Genomic DNA, 7,905 nt, shown 5'->3' with positions numbered 1-7,905 from the left:
CTGCTGCATAGTTTGTATTGGTCATCCTCCAGTCCTTCATCAGTGGTCACAGGACACTGCCCACAGGACGCTGTTGGCTGGATATTTTTGGTTGGTGGACTATTCTCAGTCCAGCAGTGACACTGAGGTGTTTAAAAACTCCAGCAGCACTGCTGTGTCTGATAAAATGGACAATGAGCGTAGAAACAAGGAGGTGGTCATAATGGTTTGCCTGATCCGAGTATATCATGCTGCAGGTTGTGAAGGATCAGTCTGACAACAGTGACTGTGGATGAGCTCCATTAGAATACAATATAGTGAGATGAATAGACCTCAGGCCTGTCTGTGCAATGTTGAAGGGGAACTCCACCAATTTTGCAAAATTTTCTGCATAATTAAATGGCTAAAAAGTAAACAGAGTCGTTCAGAGTGGTTTGGTGTGAAACGCTCTGTTCTAGATAAACTTACCGAGTCAGAACTGTTCACAGTGGTGGTGATAGGAACCAGACGTCCACCTCTAAAACGAGATCCAGGGTGGCGCCACTGATGGCAGCCTTGGTTTTGAGCCTTGTCTTTGTTTTTGTTTGTTAATGTCATCTAATAGTGCGCCAAACTCAGTCAGTCGAAGCAGGGAGCAGTCACTGACCGTCAGGAACAGCTTTTCAGTCGATATTATTCCAGAGCTCATTCAGAGTTTTTGGAAATCCTCGCAAGGGGTGCGCTGGCTCTGCTCAACCTGGCGAGGGGGCAGTACAGCTGAGGTGGCATGGATTTCGTAAGGCCCGGTCCTAGCCCACCTTTCCAACCCTCCCTCTGCTGGATCTCCTGCAGTTCACATGCAGCGCTAACATCTCTGTTGATGATGTGGTCAACTTGGCCTTCACTTCACACTACAGCATCTAGACAGTCCTGGAACCCACGCAAGAGTTCTGTTTATGGACTTCGGCTCGGCTTTCAGCACCACAGTGCCAGAGCTGCTGCAGACCAAACTGTCCCAGCTGTCTGTGCCAGATTCCATCTGCTGGTGAATCATGGATTTCCTGACAAACGGGAGATGGCAGGTGCGGCTGGAAAAACACACATCAGACCCCCGGACCCTCAGCACTGGAGTAACACAAGGCTGCACACTCTCACCCCTCCTCTTCAGTCTCTACACCAATGACTGTGTCTCTAAGGAACCAGCTGTGAAGATCCTGAAGTTTGCAGATGACAGCACTGTCTTGGGCCTCATGGCCAACAAGGACGAGTCTGCCTACAGAGAGGAAGTTGAGCTGCTGGTGCAGCAGCAACCACCATCTGCTGAACACACTGCAAAAAATGATATATTGTCAGATGAAATCATCTCAAATCTAGTTGATTTATCTAATATTTCCCAATTTGATATGGCTGTGCACTTATTATAAGATCATCTAGCTTATTCCTAGACATTATTTACATGCTTTAGGTCAAGTCAAGTCTAAGTGTATTTATATAGCGCTTTTTACAACAGGTGTTGTCACAAAACAGCTTTACAGAAAAATGGATCCGAGTCCCCATGAGCGTCGCCAATGGAGACGGTGGCAAGGAAAAACTCCCTAAGAGCAAGAGGAAGAAATACTGAGAGGAACCAAGACTCAGAAGGGGAACACATCCTCCTCTGGATAGCAAACAGCATTAATATAAAGTATTATAGTACAAAAATGGGGAAAAACAGGCGGAGCAATGGTTAATTAGATAGACTGAGTTTATGCAGCAGCAGCAGCAGCAGAAGGGTCAGTTCATGAGGGTGAGGTTTGCACAGCTTTGTACAGCGTGAAGTTCAATGGTGGTCAAAACGGTGCAGATCAGCCAACAGAGATGGAGCTCTGGTGACTCTAGCAGCTCTGGTGGCTCCCATGTGGCGACTCAGGCAGACTCAAATAAAGGGAGAGAGAGAGAGAGAGAGAGAGAGAGAGAGAGAGATTGATTAACAGGACAGGTCCATTTATGGAGAGATATTAGTGAGTTGATAGTGCTACAATTGATATTAGCAGAATGCTTGTGCAAACAGAATAGATTTGAGTCTAGTTTTAAATGTAGAGAGTGTGTCTGAGTCCCGAACAGAGGTCGGGGTCTTATATATATATATAGGTTATATATATAAGGTTTAATATAATTTCCATATGATTTTACTTAAGTAAACTTTTAAGTTGACTTTTTTTACACTTTTAAGTAAAATTATATTCTAAGGAAATTATAGTGAACCTTATATATATATAAGTCTAGTATATCATTCTAGTCAACACCATTTTAATGTGTTTATACTAAAAAAACTTAAGAAATCGACAGTACAGACATTGTTCCTATCATATCAAACCCAACAGTGATTCTTCGCTCTAAGCTGTTCAATCTGATCATCCCTCTGCTTTATGCAAACAGATAAATCCTGCGTGTTTGACTGAACCGTGATTTCCTCCAGAAACAGCTGCAGCCCAATCAGAGGCGGCTCTGCTGCTGCCTGGGATTTTCAGCTTTCCTGGTTGTGGAGAATCCTGGAAGCTGATGAGTGAAGTTTGGATATTCCACCAAAGCCAGAGCGAAGATACAGGACAAGCCGGCTCTTTAACTCTGTTCTGAGACATGCAGTGCCACCTAGTGGCTGAACAGCGGCTCAACATGCAGTGTTACTGAGAGATATGATTTTAGGTGCATTGTGAAAAATAGCCAGGGGTGGAAAATACTAGAGTAGATGCACTTCTTTACTGTTCTTAAGTTTTATTTTGAACAATCTGTACTTTACTCGAGTATTATTCAAACTCAATACTTGTTCTTTTATTCAATTACGCTCCCAAGACATTTTTTACTTTTTATATTTTCATTTAGTTTTTCAAAGCACTCAATACAAACCTTAAAGACCAGTGGCTGCTTGCATAAAATATCTTAACTGAATTTTGGCCATATGTTTTCCTTATATTCTAAGTGTAAAAATAAATAAATTAATTAATTAATAAACATTCAGCACTTCAGTTTCTTTTTCTTTTCAGACATTTGCAAAATTGTACATAATTGTAATGAATTTAAGATAAATACTTCAGATGTTTTATGCATTATATTTAATACTTAAGATATTTCTCTAATTGCCAGTTGAGTTTTTTTTTTTAATAAACAAGTATGACCAAAAACATGTATGCTCTGGGAACAGTCAATGCAGAACCTGCACATCAAGAAACCAACAAAGATAACAGCAACAGCCTTGAAACACCTTAGCAACCACCTGGGATACCATAGCAATGGTCTAGCAACACCTTAGCAACAACCTAACATAGCAATGGCCTGGTAACACCATTACCAACCACCTGGGATTCCATAGCAATGGTCAAGCAACACCTTAGCAACCACCTGGGATTCCATAGCAATGGTCAAGCAACACCTTAGCAACCGCCTGGGATACCATAGCAATGGTCAAGCAACACCTTAGCAACCACCTGGGATTCCATAACAATGGTCAAGCAACACCTTAGCAATCACCTGGGATACCATAGCAATGGTCAAGCAACACCTTAGCAACCGCCTGGGATACCATAGCAATGGTCAAGCAACACCTTAGCAATCACCTGGGATACCATAGCAATGGTCTAGCAACACCTTAGCAATCACCTGGGATACCATATCAATGGCCAAGCAACACCTTAGCAACCACCTGGGATACCATAGCAATGGTCAAGCAACACCTTAGCAACCACCTGGGATTCCATAGCAATGGTCTAGCAACACCTTAGCAACCACCTGGGATACCATAGCAATGGTCAAGCAACACCTTAGCAACAGTCTGGGATACCATAGCAATGGCCTGGTAACACCTTAGCAACCACCTGGGATTCCATAGCAATGGTAAAGCAACACCTTAGCAACCGCCTGGGATTCCATAGCAATGGTCAAGCAACACCTTAGCAACCACCTGGGATACCATAGCAATGACACTGTGTGGAGGTGTTCAGTGTCTCTAACAGACTTGATTATGTCGTTTCTGACACTGTATGACACTGTTTTCTATGCATATTGGCTAAAGTTCAGGCGAACTTCTAGACGGCTGCTCCTGTTTCAGCAATGTAACATTGAGTCCATGTTTATAGATGACGGTGTTTAAAACAGTGTCAGAAACCACATGATAAAGTCTTTCGTGTTCAGTCATTGAACATCTTTCCTGACTGACTGCATTTGGGATCGAGGGAAAGAGGAGGTATGGAGGTGATTCATGGCCTCCAGTCTGCTGCTAGTTCTGGATTTTCCATCATGATGTCACTCAGTCAGAGGGAAAGTGGGTTAGTGGGTCTCAGCAGCATCAGCAGAAATCCGCTCTGTCTCTGAGACACATTCAGAGATCAGAGATTACAGACACACCGCATCTGAGCTGGAAACACATCTTTACTTCAGCAGCAATAAACACTTCATCTCTCTCTAGAGAACCGTGAACAGAGAAACAGAGGACAGAGGAACCGTTAGTGTCGGAGGTATTCAGACACTTCAGCGCAGTTTCAGACCACCTGAGGAAACAAAAACTGGGAACATCTTAAATATAAACGTGACAAACAGGGTTCTTTTGAGTGATTCTGTACAAGAACCATGTTTTGTTTCTTTACACCTTTCAGCTGAGTGGTTTCAATGCGGTTTTTTAAGGTATACCTTTATTTTTAGGTATATTATTCCAGTCAAGCCAGAGACACAGACAGACAGACGCACGCTAAGAGAGAGAGACAGACAGACAGACAGGCATATATATATATATATATATGTATATACACACGCATACATAAACATCTACATACACATCTACATACAGTATATATATATATATATATATATATATATACATACACACACACATACATACATACATACACACAAACATACACTGCTGTGTCTGATCCACTCAGACCAGCACAACACACAGTAACACACCACCACCACGTTAGTGTTACTGCAGTGCTGAGAATGATCCACCACCCAAATAGTACCTGCTCTGTGAGGGTCCATGGGGGTCCTGACCACTGAAGAACAGGGTAAAAGGGGGCTAACAAAGTATCAGAGAAACAGATGGACTACAGTCTGTAACTGTAGAACTACAAAGTGCACCTATATAGTAAGTGGAGCTGATAAAATGGACAATGAGCGTAGAAACAAGGAGGTGGTCAGAATGTTATATATATATATATATATGTAAGCGTATGTGTGCATGTATGTATATGTGTATTATTTTAATTATTATTACCACTTTTTAAATAATCTCTTCCTCATCGCCTTGGCAACAGTTGTTAATTGCATTCAAAGCTATTTAAAACTGAAAATAAATAAGTGAACTAAGAGAGAGAAAGAAAGAAAGAAAGAAAGAGAGACAGAGAGACAGACAGGAAGACAGACAGAATAGAGAGAGAGAGAAAGAGGGGGGCGGGGAGAGAAAGAGAGAGACAGGCCGGCAGAGAGGCAGGCAGAGAGACAGATAGACAGACAGACAGACACCATGGATAGATAAATTCCCAAGCTGATTTGTATAAAAGATAATCAGACAAGCCCAGATTAACCAACATAATATGCACCAATACGAACAGGAAGAGGAACCAATAGGAAACGTGTTATCCTAGATAACAGAGGCTGTAGCACCAGACGCTACAAAGCAGCAAAACAAAAATAAAACAAAGTTTAATGAGCTGTTCATGATCCACACACTCCAGGGAGAATTTCAGGCAGATGTGTAATCAGCCAGGTTTAGTGTGAAGTGTGGATTCATTACTGACTACAAACAACACACACCTCACTCTGTGGGTCCAGGGTGCGTAGCTGCGTGTTGAGGCGTGTTCCTGAAAGCATCTGTAACTGGAGAGTCTGTATAAAACTCCTCACAGCAGCAACAACAGCAGAGTGTAACTCACACACACACTTTAATATACAATTTATTACACATTATAGACACATCAAGTACACAGAAACGCTAATACAGCATTAATAAGACTTAAATACAGTCAGTTTACATACACTTTTACTCTTTTACTCAACATATATACAGTAACGGTCAACAGTGGACTCACCTACACACAGAACTGTTTCTCTTTATGTTCACTATTTTTCACATTTTAGAATGCAGTGAATTACAGTGAAGACTGTGTAATGTAACATATGGACTTTTGTGGCGTCCAAAAAGTGTTAAAACAAATCTATTTAAGATTTGTTTACACACGCTTGGCGTTCTGTGAAGTCACCTGAGATGCCTTTTCAACAGGACAAAGAACATCCACATATCGCTGTTGTCGGAAGAAAACCTTGTATTTCCATTTTTGTTGTTTTTCAGTTTTTGACATAATTTGAAAATGCCTGCTGCCCTTTACACTGTATATAAATTTCATGCTGAATGGACTAAAAGTAATGACCCAAAACGTCTTGTAAAAAATTCTGCTTCCATTGACTTACATTAAAAGTAAAGTAGGTTTTTTCCTTCTCCTGTAAAGTTAGCATTTTGGAGATACGAGGTTTTCTTCCGACAGCAGTGATATTTTGAGAGCTTGTTGGCAGCTTAAAATGACCTAACAATTAAAAACATCTTTGCATATACAAATGTCGGAAGAAAACCTGGTATCTTTATTTTGTTTTTCAGTTTTTGACATAATTTCAAAAAAACTGTAGCACTTTACATCGTGTGCAAATTTCATGAAGAATGGACCAAAAGAAACGGCCCAAAATTACTTGGAAAAAATTCTGGTTCCATTGACTTACATTAAAAGTAAAGGAGGTTTTTTCCTTCTCCTGTAAAGTTAGCATTTTGGAGATACTAGGTTTTCTTCCAACAACAGCGATATGCAAATGTCAAGCATGTAATCGTAAGACTCCTAGTTCTGGAGGTCAGTCTGGTGGAAATGTGTAGCTGCACACAACATAATTCAAGTATATCAGTGAGTTAGCGCAGCACTTGTGTGACTCTATAGGTAGAATCAGGAGTTTGGGGGAATATTAAAGAGACTGTATCATGCAAAACTGAAGGGCCTGGGTTCGATTCCCCAGACGAGCAACCGGCGTCCTTTCTATGTCTCCCCATGTCTGCGTGGACATGCAGCCAGGCGAACTGGAGATATTAATTTGCTCCTAGGTGTGAATGTGTATGTCTGTGTGTCTGCCCTGTGATGGACTGGTGACCTGTCCAGGGTGTTTCCCGTCTTCCGCCCAATGAGCACTGGGATAGGCTCCAGCCGCCTCCATGGCCCAGGAGGATAAGCGGCTTAGAAAATGTTTCTAAATGTACCATTCAGTCGAGAGTCCTTATATGATTACTAAGCCGCAAACAGCCTGTTTTTGTGATGTCATGGAAACCAACACATTTACACTCAAACTGATGTTACATGGAGATTTTTGAATGAGCTCATTTACATATGTTGGTCTTAAAGGCACAGAAACAAAAATTGAATTTTAAGGGATAAAGAGAGTTTGGAAAATGGCCATGTTAAAAAAAAAAAGTATGACTAATTTTTGGTGCATAAAACTGCACAACCGTTCCAATTAGATTTCAACAGAAAGGATAACATACAAATGTAGGACGTGGGCCCGTTAAATTCACACCCCCCATCCTTATCCTGAATAAGCTGATCAGTTGCTGATATCTTGCTTGGTATCTGAAGTTAGTTGCTTTAGTTTTGCACTGGAGCTACGAGGCTAACGTAGCTAACAAGCAATGGAAGCTTATATCCCAGCAGTGAGCAGTGACGATGTTCTGGGGTGGTTTAGTAGTTTTCGATATGGTTTCGCAGTTTTAATTATAGGTTTAATAAATTGCGTGTTTGCAGTCTATAAATCGCCTTGTTAGAATAGTAAAATGGTTAAAGTTTGTCTGTGAAGTAGCCTAAAGGTAGCTGTAGCTATTTGTTGTCTTTCTTGTTTTTTTCCAATTTTTTCCCTAATTTAGACGTATCCAATTCCACTCACTAG

Source organism: Colossoma macropomum, unplaced genomic scaffold (assembly GCF_904425465.1).
Source record: "Colossoma macropomum unplaced genomic scaffold, Colossoma_macropomum, whole genome shotgun sequence".
In the NCBI taxonomy this organism is placed as follows: Eukaryota; Metazoa; Chordata; class Actinopteri; order Characiformes; family Serrasalmidae; genus Colossoma; species Colossoma macropomum.
The sequence above is the reverse complement of the archived record's forward strand: the minus strand, read 5'-3'. Positions refer to the sequence as shown.